Here is a 17,311-nt window from a genome sequence, read left to right as displayed (position 1 = left end):
AGTAGAAATATTTACTATGTACCCTAAAATAAAATATACATCATGAGGAATTTGATTTATACATCAAATAGTAGAGATCTGTATACTTCAGCACTTCTTCTGTCAATATACATTTTTTTTTTTGCACTAGTACTTTATATTTTGTCCTGTCTTTCTATCAATAAAATGAAATCATGGTATTTACCTAAACTGTCATGTAGGACTATTGAGTGGAAAGAGATTGTGAAAAGGAAATGATTATCGTGGAAACAACGTTTTCTTTAAGAAGGAAGGCAGACACTGAAGGATCAAAGCTCTTGAGTACCCTTGCGTTATCAAAATAGTATTCAAAAATGCATTCACATGTCAACAGTAGTTCAAATTCAGATATTTGCATATATTCAGAGTCATATAGTGCTGAAAATTTAATTCTAGCATGGAGGCTTCTTGTCAGGTCTCTACAGAAAGATATGTTGAAACATTACAACCTGACAAATGTTGAGCTGTTTGCCATTATTGAAAGTGCATTATCTTTGCAAATCACTCTCCCTCCTTTCTTTCATTTTGTCAGTCCCTCCAACTTTCCTTTCTGTTTTCTTCCTCTCTCCTCTCTGCCTCCCATTCTCCCTCTTTTCCTTCCATCTTTTCTTCCTCTCTTCTTTTTCACTCTTACCAAACTTGATTGAGTCTCTTAATGAGTCATGCACTGAATTAAGATCTAAGGATGGCTCTCCTGAGGTGATTTTGATGTGTTCTCCTGCATTTAACCATTGTCTTCGCTACACGGCTACACTATAAGGGCAGATAATTATAATAATTTGCACCTCATATTTAGAAGTTTTGGGGTCTGCCCCTCTACCTATTCAACACTCTACAACAAATGAAAGAAAATAAAAGTTACTTTTTCTTAACATTCAAACATGCATTCTCAGGCTATATTTTATCTCTTAGTGAAATCCATAAGATTTGTAAGAAATTATTAAATTTAAAAACTGGAGACCACTCATAACTGCTGCTCAGTAAGTGACACCTGGTTAGTGTAATCCTCAATGATAATTTCATCTTGGAGAAATTTATAAATGTGTCAGTGACAAAAATATATTTCCTTTCTTACACATTTTTCCTCTCCATAATATATTTATTAATATCTATCAAAATATACATATGTTTGCCAATATTTTCTACAAAATTACATTTTGAATTATTTGAGGAACAAGGTTTTGTTCATAGCAAATCATTTTTTTCATTCATCAGGGATTTAATGATCAGTCCATTTATGCTAGATATGAAATGTTAGTGATCAAAGATTAATAATGCCCACTCTCATGGAAGATCTCACATTCTAGTGGGGTATGGACAGGAACAAGGAATAAATATACCTATAAAAATAATTTCAATATTATGTAGTGTACAAGTGTTATCTGATATAACTAGGTTAAAAATTATCTCTGTTTGGGTGGGATGACAGTGGCTTTACTTGTGTTCAGTAGAATTTCCCAAGTGCACCAGGAGGGAAAGATCATTTTGCACTGGGAACAGCGTATGAAAGCACATCACTGAGGTAGGAGAGATCGCCTGTCACTTGGGGAGCTCAAGACAGCTTGGAATGTGGGTAAAGAGTACATGATGGGTTGGAGAGGTACAGGAGCTAGAGCCAGTCTTGTGGAGCTTACACAACAATATGTCTTTGAAGAGTTGATGAAAGGGGGGATAATACCATATTTGTTATCCAAAAACAGATCACTCAGACAGGCTGCATGCAATAAATATTGGAGGAAGTGGGCAGGGCAATGGTGACTCAGTAGCAGAATTCTAGCCTGCCATGCCGGAGACCTGGGTTAGAATCCAGGTACCTGCCCATAATAAAAATAATAAAATTGGAGGGAGGGTGGTGGTTGAGAAGTGGCAAGGGCAGCTGAGAGAAAAGTTAGGGGGCTATTTTGGTATCTTGGTAAGAAATAAGAAAGACAGAGGAAGAATTAGACAAGGACTAGACTTCAGGCAGGATTCAATGTATGATTGGATGTGGAGGAAAGAGAGAGGTCAAGTGTGACCTCTAGTTTTCACAGAATACATTATTATAGAATGTGCTTGGGAATCATCTAGATTGGTACTTCTTAAACATTAAGGTTTATATGAATCACTTTGGAGATCTTATTAAAATGCAGAACTTGATTTGGAATTCAGCAGTGGTGATTTAGAAGTATACAGACCACAAATTGAGTAGAAAGAGCCATGAAATCCAATTGAGAGCAGGTGGAACCAAATGAAGGATTGATTTGCATGGACAACACAAAGCAGGCAGAACTGAAGTAACGAAGGAAAAAAAGAGGCTAGTTTTGCAAGCAAAGTGAGAATGAGGATTGCCCAAACGTACATGTGTGTCTCACAAAGAAAAAAAGTGGTTTAATAGTTCTCACCATCGAGAGTTAATTAACAGAAAACAGGTATTTAAAATTAACCACTTTAAATGGGGACTAAAATTTCTTAGAAATGAAGAAAAATTGTAGTTGAATTTTTATCTTGACAAATAAAGGTAAAATAAAATGGCTATGAGGATATAATCATAATTATGCATTAACTTTTAGCATGAAGAAAGGATACATGAAATATTTTGTATGCGTTTATGTGATTTTTTTAAAAACTGCATTATTTGGTTCCATAGCAAATCATGAAAGGTGTTATTTTTGAAAAACTCTTTAAGGACTTCCTTAATTTTTCAGCACGTTTGATATTCAAATCATTCTCTTTTGAAGAGCTCATCCCATAAGTTCTCTCCTGAATTGTTTTAGCAATTCCTTTAGGATATAAATCTGCCAGCTACTCTTTAACAATCCCCTTGCATTTGATTAGAACAATTCTCTCACAATATTTCCATCAATTTCATGAAATTCTGTGTCCTTTGCATAATTTTGATTAACTTTATATTTGCATTGACTATCAGTAGATAATTACAATATCCAAAATTCAGTGTCTAAAGATAGATGCTGTTGTTAGGTAGGTAGGATATTTTAGTGGGATTTAGAGTGGATTCTTTAAATAAGTAACCATATAATCAATACACATTTGTGAGTTTTCATGACTGCTGATTTGTGTTCCTACCTAATGACAGGACTCGGGTAACACTTATCTGGATAACCATGATTCAGGGTTTGCTAGAGGCCTAGACAGAGTCGGCAATCACTTGCATACTTTGATTTGGAGATGGGGTAGCAAAGGGCAAGAAAGATAATGCTTTCATAGAATTCACTCATTTTTGAGAAGGATTCCATTAACTATCTCTAGGCATGCAATGCACTGTGTTCTTAGCAGCTCCGAAATGCATTAGTTTGATTTGATTACACTCTCACCTAGCAGGGAGAGGATGAATAAGAAGGCTCTGGAGCTCCAGCTGCTGCCTGGGAGTTCCAAGTATTAGAGTCTCAGTGAAGGCTTCAGGTGTTCAGAAAGTTCTGTGAACACACTGAATACCCAGAAGGTAAAGACCAAAGGGAAAAACTGAAAAGTTGTTAACTGAGAGTTGAGCAAAAACAAAACTATACCAATGTGACAGTGGAGGGGAGGTCATCATACCATATTAAAAGTCAGCAGCATGGCATGCCTCAGTGTCCTTTTTGGCTCCAACATTCTGTGTCTCTCTTTGTACAGTGTTAAGTACAGGGGCTTTGAAATCACCCAAACTTGAGTTGGATTTTCAGTTTCAGTTCTGCCACTTGCTGTGTGATCTTGAGTGAGTTCACTACTTTTCTGAACCACATTTTACTAAACTTTAGATTAAGCATTATGATATCTACTGACAAAAAACATCTGACAAAGAACACCGGGGACATACCTATAGTCCAACAAAATTAGGTTTGTTAACTTGCTGAATCAAGGAAGACTGCACACCAGAAAAATTGTGGTGAGTCTTAAAATGAAAGGGAGAGACAAGATTATAATAGGATTTGGGGGAGGGTAGAGTTTAGATAAAATTTAAATAAAGCAGAAATTTAATAATTCAAAGAAAAGCAAGTCCCCATGTAAAGGGTTTACCATCAGGCCTGGGTTGAGAAGTGGGCTCCGGATTCTGTTTCCTTGGAAACTACAAAATAAAAGATAAATGTTGAATATTGTGTCTGAAAAACTCTTATCTGAAGCTTTGCACCTGGGTTGGAAATTGAGGCTGCTTCTCAGTGTCAAAGTGATTCAAATCTTCCAGGCAAGAGTGGGCTGTTTCATTTTCACTGATTTGACTTCAAACAGCAAAGTTTCTGATAGCTTATGATTTTAGGGAAGAAGATGGCTTGGCAACCCATCCTTCAGTAAAATAGCAAATGCTGCTTGGAAGGTTGGCACTATTTCATAGGCTTGTAAGAATAAAATGAGACAAAATGCATAGGAAGTGCTGAGAGCGATGGCTGTCCTACAGTAAGCTATTGTCATTATTATTGCCATAACTACTAATCCTCCTTAGTTTTCCTTTCACAAATAAACCTCCCTGTAATAAGATTAGCTCCAGAGTTAAAGTATCCAGTCTTCAGTCAAAGAATATCACAATTTTGAAAACCTAACTGGCCAATAGATGGATGGATTCCACTGTGTTGACCTTAAGTGTACTTTGCTTTGAATGGTGAGCTATATGCAGCAAAATCACCAGCCACATTTGAAAATACATATTTCCTGGACCCACTTCCCCAGGAATGCTATTCAATAAGTTTTGAGTTGAAAATGCATCTGTACTTTTCAAAAGTTTCTCAAGTGATTTTGATGGGACACATATTTCAGAAAAATTGATGGAACTGAATGAGCTTTGAGAAGCATCACAGTGTATATTTTACTCCAGAATAATTAGGAATAAAGGTTAAGAAAGTTAAATAATATTTTTTAAAAATCATCTGCCCCGTATTTCACTCAATAAGGGAATTCCTCTGGCAATGTCTCTGATACATTGACTTGCTTTCAATTTGAATACTTTATTGTAAAATCAACTTTATGCAACTAGATGATTTGATATTAAAACACTTCCAATCATAAGTCCTTCTTACACTCGTATTCTACTCCTTATCTTAGTTCTGCCTTCTGTGTACCAACCAAGGGGTTCACTTTTCTCTTGCTATAGAATGACTCTTCAAACTTCTAAGCTTGTCTATTTCCAGGAGGAATATGCCCAGGCTTCTTTAACATTCCTAGTAGGACATTCTTTCAGGGCCTCTTAAAAAGATTACTCTCATCTGGACACACTCTTTTTGGCCAATATCACTATGCTCAGAAGAGAATAAAATGCTACAGATATGATCTGCTCAGCTTAGATAAGAGAAAAGTAATGAAGCTCATCCATAAAAATGTTGATGCATTCCTTTTCTTTGCAAGATTGGTGAAAAGTATTACAGTTTAAATATATTATTCATTCCCTAAAGAATCCTGTTTATAACTGACATAAACATTTTCCATTATAACTCAATAACTTCTGTCAGTCAAAGTCAAAGCTGGTATGGAGAACAGAACATGGTAATTTCGCCCTTATGATAATATATATCTGAGTAATGAGTCATGTTAAAATTGTCACATCAGTACACATGATATGAGAATTTAAGATATTTTTTATTTTTTAATTCCCGTAAATTTTCCCAAATAGGGCCTAGCATCTACAAACGGATTTTGGTTTCATTTTTGGATCTCCAAGTAACTTGTTACTGCAGAAATGGTCTTAGACTCTGTGGGAAGAATGCCTTAAATGCCAGCAGTACCTCTTCTTTTCTGCTTAGGGCCTTTGAACTTTATTTTCAAATTCAACCCTGCTCTTTTTTCCCTCACTCTCCTAAAAAACGGAAACATATTGAATTAGCTCATACTCAATTAATTAATTGGGGAATGATGTCAGTATAATGTGAATTTCCATTGGTTCATACACATTTTTTCCAGATCATTAATATTTCGTATTGAAAGTAATAGAAGATGTCTGCAAAGTATGTTAACAAAGCTGAATGTAGCAAGCTGCAGAGCTATATAGTATTTACATGATGCTAAGTTTAGTGAATATTGCTTATTTATTAGAACTTTAAGATTTTTGAAACTATGCTAATATGCTAATGCGGTTATGATTTTTGTTAGTTTTCTGACCAAATTGCAGTAGTGTCTGGTTGGATCAATCCTTAAGAATTAGTTGGTTTAGAAAAACTCAGTCATGGGAGCATATAATGACATTTTATTTTATCCTAGAGGCTTAGTCTCAAAGTCACTATTACTGTTCTAATAAGGCAATGCCTTTTCAATCTTTGTATCTGAAAAAGCAACATATTTATTAACATAAGCTGAAAGTGGAATTTCAATCTATCCTTCAGACCCCTTGGTCTTTGTTTCTTCTTTTATAATGTTTTATAATGTTATTTGATACTCTGGTATATTCTTTAAGTGTGTAATATTCCCTTACATGTGGGAGGGCATCAGCATAGGAGGTATAGGCATATTACTTCCTTCAAATGAATGACAAATCATTCAAGAGAGTTTTGTACCATTGTACCATATAAACCTTCTTACTCTGAAATCATTAGTATTCATCCAGCAAATGCAACACTTCCATAATGACACAGCCTGGACAAATCCTGGGAGACACTGGCTGTGGTGTCATCAGTCCAGGTAATGCCCACTACAGATGCCGAGTTCATGTTCAGGAACTATTAGAGCAAAACCATGAAATGTTGTGACATTTTACTCTACCAGATTTGCTTTATAAAGGAGTTTTTATTCAAGTCTTTAATAATTCATGCAACATTTCCAGTTGGTTGAATGTTCATTTGATTTGGCCAGAATCTTTTTCAAAGAGATAGTTCAGTGATTTGCCATTATATGCAACAAAGCTGTTTGCATTTTCAATTGTACAGAAAAGAGAAAATAGCAATCATATTTCATCAACTGAAGGAATCCATCAATATGTAGAGCACTAATGATGATTCATTTGTATATTAAAAATATAACCAGATAAAATAGCATGTCTCTAATCTCAAGAAAGTTGTTTCTTTAGCCAAATGTATTTAAAGAAACACTATTTATGTTTGGTAAATATAATTGAAGATGATACAATTATTTCTATTTTATGAACCTAATTGCTCTGCTGGAAGTAGGAATTCAAGTACTTTTATCTTAGTAAATAAAATCATTGATTTGGATTAAAATGCATTCTTGTCCTGGTATTAAATTGAATAAAGCTTCTTTAAATATATCCATTCTATTCTGTTTTACCAAAATAAAATACTTTTGGTATCATTGTTCAAGAGCCATAATTTTCATGTTGAATCAATAAATAATAACATTTAAAAATACATAATGCAACACCTTTTTTTAGCTTGCAGTGATTAGTACTTTAATTTAAATATTGGCTTTATTAAACATTAAGTGGTTTGTTAAACGTCATAGTACATTAGAAATGCAGTCTGCATTTTAAAATCTGCTAAATATTAATTTAAATAATAGCTGGAAAAAAACATGGAAAATCAAAGAACATTTAATGGCATTTAACATAAACCCAGCATATTATGCAAATAAGCATCCATCCATTTAGATTAATGTTTATATAGATGCATTCTGCATATAAAGTTTTACAAGTTAGGTAATATGCAATGATCACTTATTTATTCAGGTATTTGAAGTTTTTCATAAATGATTAGCATAGCAGTACTAGTATGCATCTTTGCTAATTTCAAGTGGATTTTGTAAACACAACACAGAGATAGAATTACTTTAGAGATAGGCAGAGCAAATAGGGTGAGCAAGTACAAAGAAGGGCAAGGCTGGGAAATGTAGGAAGAGGAAGAGAGGAGAGGTTTGTTCTGGATGTCAAGAAGGAGAAAACGTCAGTCATAGACAGTGTCACATGTGTAGAGAAAACGGATAGAAAAAAATGATTATCATGAATTGTTCAACCAGACCATAGAAGTCACCCATGTCTTTGGCTTGGTCTTCAATGGGTTTGTAGAGCCAGAAGTCTATGACCGCAGAGTAAGGAATAGGTTGGAGCATCAGAATATAAGCAAGAAAATAAAAGTCTTTTTTGCACCATGAAGGGGCTGAAGCAAACAGTTAGATGATGTTAAATTATGTATGGGAATATTCTTTTATAATTTATTTTTGAATTGTGGAAAATACACATAACATAAAAATCATTCTACCTATCTTTAACTGAACAAGTCTGTGATATTAAATACATTGACAGTATTATGTAACTTTCACCACCATTTCCAGAATGTTTTCATCATCCTACACAGAAACTCATACCCATTAAAAAGCAACTCTCCATTCCCCCTTTCCTTCATCTCTACTAACCACTATTCTTCTTTCTGTGTCTATGAATTTGATTATTCTAAGTATTTCATATAAGAAATCATATAGTATTTGTCCATTTGTGTTTGGCTTATTTCAGTTATTTCAACATAATGTCTTAAAGTTTCATCCGTGTTGTAGCATGTAACAACGCTTCATTCCCTTCTATGGGTGAACACCATTGAATGGGTAGACCATATTTTTTATATCCATTCTTCTGTTGATGGACACTTAGGTGGCTTCCACCTTTTGGTTACAGTGAATAATGTTGTGATGGACATTGTTGTACAAGTATCTCCCTGAGACTTTGCTTTCAATTATTTTGGGTAAACATCTAGAAATGGAATTGCCAGGTCATGTGGTAATTCTACATTTCACTTCTGAGGAGTCACAAAACTGTTTCCTACAGCTGATGCACCGTTTTACACTCCCACCAACAATGTCCTTACATTCCTATTTCTCCGCCTCCTCAGCAACACATTTTCTGTTTGTCTATTATAATAACCATCCCTATGGGTAACAAGTAGTATCTCATGTAGTTTTTATTTGCATTTTTCTAATGACTAAGAATGTTGAATATCTTTTCATATGCTTATTGGTTATTTCTATACTTTCTTTGGAGAAATGTCTGTTCAAACCTTTGGCCCTTTTTTTAATTGGGCTGTGTGTCATTTTATCGTTGAGTTGTAGGAGCTATATATTCTGGATAGTAAACCCTAATCAGATTAGGTTTCCAAATATTTTATCCCTTCCTGTATATTGTGTATTCATTTTCTCAGATAACTTACTTTGAGGCACACAAATTTTCATGACGAAGTCCAATTTATCTAATTTTTCTTTTGTGGTATAAAATCGAAGAATCTATTAGACAGTGCAATGGTGGCTCAGTGGCAGAATTCTCACCTGCCATGTCAGAGACTCGGGTTCAATTCCCGGAGACTGCCCATGCCAAAAAAAAGAAAAAAAATCTAAGAAACTATTGTCACATACAAGTTCTGAAGATAGTTCACTATGTTTCCTTATAAAAAGTTTTATAGTATTAGCTCTTATATTTAGGTCATTGATCCATTTGGAATTAAATTATGTATATGGTGAGACGTGGCGGTCCAAATTCATCTTTCCCATGTGAATTTCCAGTTGTTCTAGCACCATTTGTTGAAGAAACTATTTTTTCCCCACTGAATGGACTTGGAGTCATTATTTTGATAAATATAAAGTTCTAAAATTCAAAAATTTTCAACAAACTTTGCACCTTATGTTTCATTTAGCTGTTATATGTATATATCTATTTGAAGTAAGTGCTATACTTTTACTTAGGTAGATTTATTTTTAAAAATGAAAGTTACAGCATATGTTTCACCTTTTAAAAACAGTGTCTTCAGAACTATGTATCTCTTTTTCCTGGAAAGACCTCACTTATTTTAGTTCAAACTTATTTTACTCAGAAGTTAGACTTTCAAAGTTAAATGATGAACAGTAATTATTCTGCAACGAAGCCTCAACTTGGCAGCAACAAACTAGGCAGCATGGAATGGGGATAAAAATGTTGTAGCTGATTACTGAATTTCAGTAATGGAGATTGAAATTTTGGTACTTTTGAGAAGTCAAAGCCTGGTTCTCTCATCTTTGCTTTTGTGTCAATTCTACTGCAGATTCTCCTACTCCATATCTTGATGAATACAAAGTAAAACAATAAATTTTTAAAAAAAGTAAAATGTATTGATTCTCAGATTCTTTTTCAAGAAGGCTAATTTTAATTAGGGGCAAATGGTAGTAGGACACATTAAAAGGATGATATCACCTGAAAGGTTACTCTTAAAATTTTTGGATTATATGATTTAGATTTTCACAAACAATAGAATTACTAAAATAATATTGTTTCTCAAACAGTTACTATGAAATATAGTCCTTTAGTATAGTGTTAACATGCTAAAGGTTTAGTTACCTAGGCTGCTCCAGCAAATACCATGAAATGATTCAGCTGAAACCATGGGGATTTATTCACTTACAATTTTAAGACTGGGAAAATATTCAAATCAAGTCATCATCAAGATGACGCATTTTTCCTGAAGATTGGCTGCCAACAATCCTTGGCTCCTCTGTCATATGACAAAGCACATGGCTGCCTCTGCTGGTTTCTACCTTCTCTTCTGGGCTTCATTGCCTTCAGCTTCTTGCTCTGTGGCTTTCTCTCTCCATCTGCATTCATTCTGTTTTTAAAGGACTCCAGTAAGAGGATTAAGGACCCATCCTGAATAGATGGGCCATGCCTTAACTGAAGTAGCCTTATTAACAGGACCACTTACAGTGGGTTCACACGTATGGGAGTGGATAAAATTTAAGAAAATGTTTTCCTGGGATATGCACATCTTCCAATATAGGATAAATTTGAAGCGAGACTGAGTGATTTCATGGAATGTGGTAATAAAAATATGAGCAAAAGAAAAGTCCTTGTGTCCTTTTACTTCCACTGTACGCTCCCCTTCCATTCTCTTCTTTCTTCAAACATGGATTCTTCCATGTAAATGTGAGCAAAACATATCCCCTTTCAAGAAAATCCCTGAGACAAAATAATATCGAATTTCTGTTGCTTTTACACATCACAATGATCTCACATGGACAAAATTGCCTCGATACATAAAGATTAGGATTATAAAATAACAGGTTAATAAAAATGCTAGCATTTATTTTAAAAAGAAAAATATATAGATCTTATACTACAATAAGCCATTGTTAGAAGTTATATCCTGTACCACAATAAGATATTTTAATGATGAATATTAATTGGAAATTTTCCAAAATTTTTGCCCATGTATATTTATGTCAAAAGAATCACTTCCTTGAAGCAATTGTGCGCAAACACAAGCAGACACACATGCACAGAAGTAGCGCATAATAATTTTCTAGCCTGTTATACTTCAAAAAGCAAATCTATGACAGACCAGACAAAAGCTAGGGGTGTTTAAAGTCACAGCTTTTAACGTCCTCTCTCATTTAATCCTCAAAGTAACCCCGTGAAGTCTAAATGATTCCACCCTAAAGAAAAGGAGAAGACCTCAGAGTGATTATGATTTTCCCTTGGTCATGAAGAATAAATGACAAGTAGATCTGGGTTTGAATTAAATTCTTCTGATTCTTAATTCATTTTTATTCCATAGTAAGATGAAAATGGTGGAATTTAGGATATTTGTAACCAAATGCCCTGGGTTCAAATCCTGTTTATGCCATTCACTAGCTGTCTTAGTTTGTTAAAGCTGCCAGAATGCAATATACCAGAAATAGAACAGCTTTTCAAAAGGAAGTTTATTGAATCGAACATTTACAATCCTACGACCATTAACATGTCCAAACTAAGGCATCCAGAGATTCAGGAAAGGCCGATGAGTCCAGAACACCTCTGTCAGCTCAGAAAGCACATGGCAACATCTACTAGCATTCTCTTCTGGCTTCTCATTTCATAAGGATTCCCTAGGGGTGTTTTCCTTCTGCATCTCCAAAGGGCTCTGGCTGAATGGGCTCTGAAGATTTCTTCAGAATGTTTCCCTTGTAAAGGACCCTAGTAAGTAACCCACCTTGGATAGGTGGAGACACATCTCCATGGAAACCACCTAATCAAAAGGTATCACTCACAAATAATTGGGTGGGTCACATCTCTGTGGAAACAACCTAATCAAAAAGATCCCACCCAGTAAAATTGAATGAAAATGAAAGAACATAACTTCTCTAGTGCACACAACAGTTTCAAACTGGCACACTATCTTATCAACTCACAGTTAATCTTTTTTAGTTTTCCTTAATGGGGAATGGGGAAAATAATGATACTCAGAGTTATTGCTTGGGTTACATAAACCGTTACTTGTCCAGCATTTATATTTTGTCAGCTCAATTATTCACCAATAAATATTGACAATTATTATTATTCCCAAGTAATGACATTTTATTTATGAAATTAAGTTATTTCCAACTTCACAATCTAGCTGAGGAATATCTTGACTTTTAAACTGCAATAAGCCTTTAGTTTTTCATTTTTTTCACTCATCTACATTGATTAACATATATAGGTTTGTTCTGAAAGCAGAAGTAATTGCAATACTTTTGCAGTCCTTTAATCTATAAATAGGGGAAATGATTCAAGATTTAGAATTTCTTTCAGATTAATATTGAGGTTTTTAAAGTTGTCTTCTCTACTGCCTGTGTAGAATACTATTTTCAAAAGTTAATTGTGTTTGAAGTGTTCTATCATAAGATCGTGAATAGACAAGTGTTGGAATAGCCTGGAGGGAAATCACAAGAAACTCCAATAAATATTTGTGGAATTAAATGCTGCTCCACAACTGATGTACTATATTACATTAGCTGTACAGCTACCACTACCCATTTGTGGGATGGAACGTCTGAAACATCTACTGGTTATTCTTTTCTATGTCTAACAGTTACAGCTATTATGATGGGCAATTTCTTTCTTGTGTCTCTACTTAATTAAAAAAAATCTCAAAAATGTAATAAAATAATGTAACATATAACAAATGTTGAGCATCTGTCAAATGTCAGACTCCGTGTTAGGAAGGAGTATGATCATTGCAGAAATTGTGGCAAGTGTTATGTTATTTTACAATGAGGAATTTGAGGCTCAGTGATATTAAGTGCCTCCCCTCAGCTCACATGGAAATGTAGTATTTCTACCTCCAATGTAAAATCCCTTCTCATGTTGTGGTACTGTATGAGATAATAAATAGGACAAGAAGAAGAAAAATTTTCAGAAATAAAAATTTAAGAAGAAGGAATCTCATCTCACCTGCCCCAACTTCCTATGCAGTTCTAGTTGACAGGCCAGTCTGTAAACTTTTCCATTCTGTTTTGAGTAATGGACATTACACTGAAAGTTACTGAAGAATTTTAAATCTCAATGTCTTTGATTTGTGGATTAGATTATCTGCATCACAATGACTGTGAATCCCCTCATGATTAACAATTTCATTAAGTAGAATTATTCTTAACCACATAGTCCTAAGTGAAATCCTTTTAAAGAAATTCATTTATGAAAAATGTAATTAAATTCTGTATTAATGAAGAAAAATAGAATGATTCTGTATACACCAGCATGTTTAAATTCATAATCTTTTCCAGACTGGGAGGAAAAGTACTGATATGTTAGTTAGTGAACAATATGAAAAAACAATTAAAATATGTATTCTAGGACACAGAAGAGTTGAATGAACAAAGTGTATGCAAAAAGTGGCACTTTATAGTTCCTGTATGGAATTCTATAAAACAGTGCCATTTCAAATATTTTATCCAATTTGTCATCAGACCATTTGTCTCCACTTTGAAGTCATTGCAGGGGCCAAAAAAAAAAAATTTGAATGTATTTGAATTGGAAACTAGTATCAGTTCTTATACCAAATGTTTTAGTTTGCTAGCTGCCAGGATACAATATACCAGAAACAGAAGAGCTTTTAAACAGGGGAATTTATTAAGTTGCAAGTTTACAGCTCTAAAGCTGTGAGAATGTCTAAATTAAGGCTATGTGAGAATGTCTAAATTAAGTCTATAAAAATGTCCCAATTAAGGGACCAACAAGACGTTGCCTTCACTCAAGAAAGGCTGATGTAGTTCAGGATTTCTCTCTCAACTGGAATGGCACAAGGTGAACATGGTGATGTCTGCTAGCTTTCTCTCCAGGCTTCTTGTTTCTTGAAACTCCCCTGGGGGTGTTTTCCTTCTTCATCTCCATAGGTCTCTGGCCACTTGGGCTCTTGTGACTCTCATGACTTTACTGTGGCTCTCAAACTTCCTCCAAAATGTTTCCTCTTTTAAAGGACTCCAGTAAACTAATCAAGATCTACCTGGAATAGGTGGAGACACGTCTCCATCTAATCAAGGTTAATACCACAACCGGGTGAGTCACATATCTGGGGAGATAATCTAGTCATGTTCTCAACCTACAGTGCTAAGTAGGGATTAAAAAGAACACTGCCTCCCAAAGTGGATCAGGATTAAAACACAGCCTTTCTAGGGTATATAATCCTTTCAAGCCCGCACACCAAACTTCTAGCCAGAATGGTCTTGCCAATTTGAAACAACTGCAAGGAAAGACATCAATGCCATCATATAAATGATTGTCACAAACTAGATTTTAGTTGAAAAGCAAAATGATTCAACTTTGCTTGAAAAACTATTAGTGTAAAAGTGGGAAAATTATTTACATAAATGCCTGGTTTGCTCATACTAAAGGAAAATTTATCAGAATTCTCTAGCACATTCAGTTCTGCTCTCTTAATTTATTTACTGTACTTCAGATTAAAGGATTTCAGAAGTAATACAGAAGGTTGTAAATATTTAAAAGACTGTGCCTTAGATCAGTGATTCTTAAGATTTTCTCTTTAAAATTTATTTTCCCTTACACTTGAAATGAAGATTGAGATTGTTCATAAATATTCATTTCATGAATATCTTTCCACAACTCTGTTCCTACAGTGAAAGCCACCTGCTCTGAGCAGCCTTAGAGTGCAAAGCGTATTAAAAGGAATTGGCAAATGCCAGACGGCTGTAGTGCCAACTGTTGGATGGGTTCTCAAGTTTCCTTTTCCAAATGAAACTCCTGAGGCACCTGGGCTATGAACAGTCTGAGAGAAACAATGGCTGCTGGACATAGTACATAACAATATTCTCTCTAAAATGCTCTTACAAACGTACATTACTAAAGCATTTGGATATCTTCTCAGATGAAGAGTGGCTAAAAAATAAATATCATTAAGAAATGTAGGACAGTAAATTAAATAAGTCCAATTCCTGTTTGGTTTGTGTTATGATACGAGTTTACCTTTGTCTAAAGCAAGACTAATTTTGGCATTAAAATTCCAAATTAAATATTGTCATTCATCTTTTCAGTTTTTTCATATCCTCGTTCTACCTTAATTCTCTCTGTCAAAATATTTTAGAGACTGCATGGTTTGTCCTGAGGTTTCATTATAGGATGTAACAAATCACTGAGTCACATAATTGTGTTCATATTGCCTTGTGAATGACAGTGTCCTGAAGTGAAATGGATATAGCACATAAAACTGCCAGATCTAGACTCCAATTCTAGCTCTGCCACAGCACTAGGAATGTGTCTTGCATTACAACTTCACTTTCTCAATTGCAAAAAGGGAAAAAAATATACTGATGCAATTTCTGAAAAGCAATTGCTAGGGAATGGATCCTTCATTTAGCTGTTTTGAAGAACAAATGAGGTTACATGTGAAAGTTCTTTGTAAAGAATGAAATAGCATATGAAGGTTAGTTATTAAATATAATCATTGCAATATTTGATAACAATAAATTATACAAGCCAAGGTTATTTCTAATTTGTTGATAGTTGCAGCAGACTAGAGTTGAGCTAAATCCTTGAAAATTTCAACTCCTGCTTGTTTAAGAAAAGCCAACATGAGTGGCACCATTAGTACTCTTTGTAGAGGCTTTTGGGGAAAACTAGATTCTCATCTTCTTCTCAGTTTCTTCCTTATATCTGGACTTTCTGACACTAGTATAGTGACTTGTCTTCTGTTTTATAAGGTTGGAAGTCAGTGTATTTTGTCCTGATTGAAGATGATCAGTTTTCATTGACACCATTATTACATGTTAGAAACCAGTTTATTAGAGCTGTATTTCCAAAACAGCAATAGCACAGACAAAAAAAGTATCATAAGAAGTTAACTTTGCATATTTTAATGTTGGCATAGAAAATGTTGCATAATCATGTTGGAATATTAGAAGGAGAAGGGGATGATAAATAGGTAAAACCTATCCTGGGTTGCAGTTTTCAGTGTTACTTTCAATATCGCTCTTTTTTTATTATTATTATTAAATGTCAAGCATAAATTGTATGCATAGAATTTCTAAAAAGTAATTTTACTTTAAGTATTTTAAAATGAAGTAGTTGGTTAAATGGCATTTAAATATTTAGACTTTACTTTTTTTCAGATATTATTTCTTTTTCAAATTTTATACAACATACTTTTCACTAGAGCTTAGTTTAGCTTTAAAATCATTGTAATAAAGTCTAATGACTATTCAGATTAATTCAGCATTTATTGGATTAGTTCTCTTGATTTGATTATTATGAAGCTGACTTAGGATACATATGGCAGCTGTTATTGTTTTAGATACAGCCCATGCATTGATAGGACTAAATGAACATACCTTTGAAACACAGTGGGAATTTAAGCGCCTTCTTTAATGAACATCCCAAAGAAACCACAACTGGGCACCAAAGCTACCACAACCAAATCAAAGCCATAGGCCTTTGGAAGTTGGCAACCCCTTGGACCAACCCCCCTCATAGCTTAGAAAGAGACATTCATCCGAGAAATCTAGGTTACAAATTTACTGAAAGATTGTTTACTCCAAATTTTCTGGGTCAGTGTTCACTTACTTTATTCTTGGGTATTGGGTGGCATGCAACGATGGGCAACTTTCTTATACTAACCTCTGCCAGTATGTTATGCTATGGATCTCATCAGTGCCAGAGGGAAGCAGAATGTAACATTACCATTTTGAGTCCACAAAGCACTTATGCATTCATATGTAATGGGTCAACCCATTAACCTAGGACATCAGAGGTAAGGTGACTTCTAAAGCTTATAAATGTATAGCCTGCATCAACTGTAGTCATGAAGAATCATGCCATCTGTAGCATTGCCCTTTAGCACTGACTTGAGATAGTTGGTTTTAGGCAGTAGCAAGGGTGGGACCATAGAGGCAAGACCTCAGCGTTACTCTGGACTCATGCCGGAAGTCATTACTTCAGAGCTAGCAGCATCCTTAGTAGCAATGTGTCTTCTGGGTCAATATTTCAAGCCATAGAAGTGGAATTTCAGAAAACAAGCTCATAACAGTAGCAGAAGTCCTTACTATAGCATCTTAGAAAGCAAAGACAACCAGAGTGCCTTGAAACTGATTCAGGATTAGTTTTGGTGCACATTTGTCTGTGCACTTCAGGATCAGCTGTAGCTCAGCTAACAGAGCAGTCATGGCACAGCATTAGCTGAAGTTG

General features: G+C 34.7%; 1 protein-coding gene across 1 annotated transcript in view; it reads right to left on the bottom strand.

Moving 5' to 3' along the window:
- Positions 1–17,311, bottom strand: part of OLFM3 (olfactomedin 3) — a 213,322-nt gene that overhangs the window by 58,628 nt on the left and 137,383 nt on the right. The gene's annotated exons all lie outside the window — the stretch shown is intronic.

This window comes from Tamandua tetradactyla, chromosome 11, assembly GCF_023851605.1.
Source record: "Tamandua tetradactyla isolate mTamTet1 chromosome 11, mTamTet1.pri, whole genome shotgun sequence".
NCBI classification, from domain to species: domain Eukaryota; kingdom Metazoa; phylum Chordata; class Mammalia; order Pilosa; family Myrmecophagidae; genus Tamandua; species Tamandua tetradactyla.
Note: the sequence above shows the minus strand (reverse complement) of the source record. Positions and strands in the feature narration are given on the sequence as shown.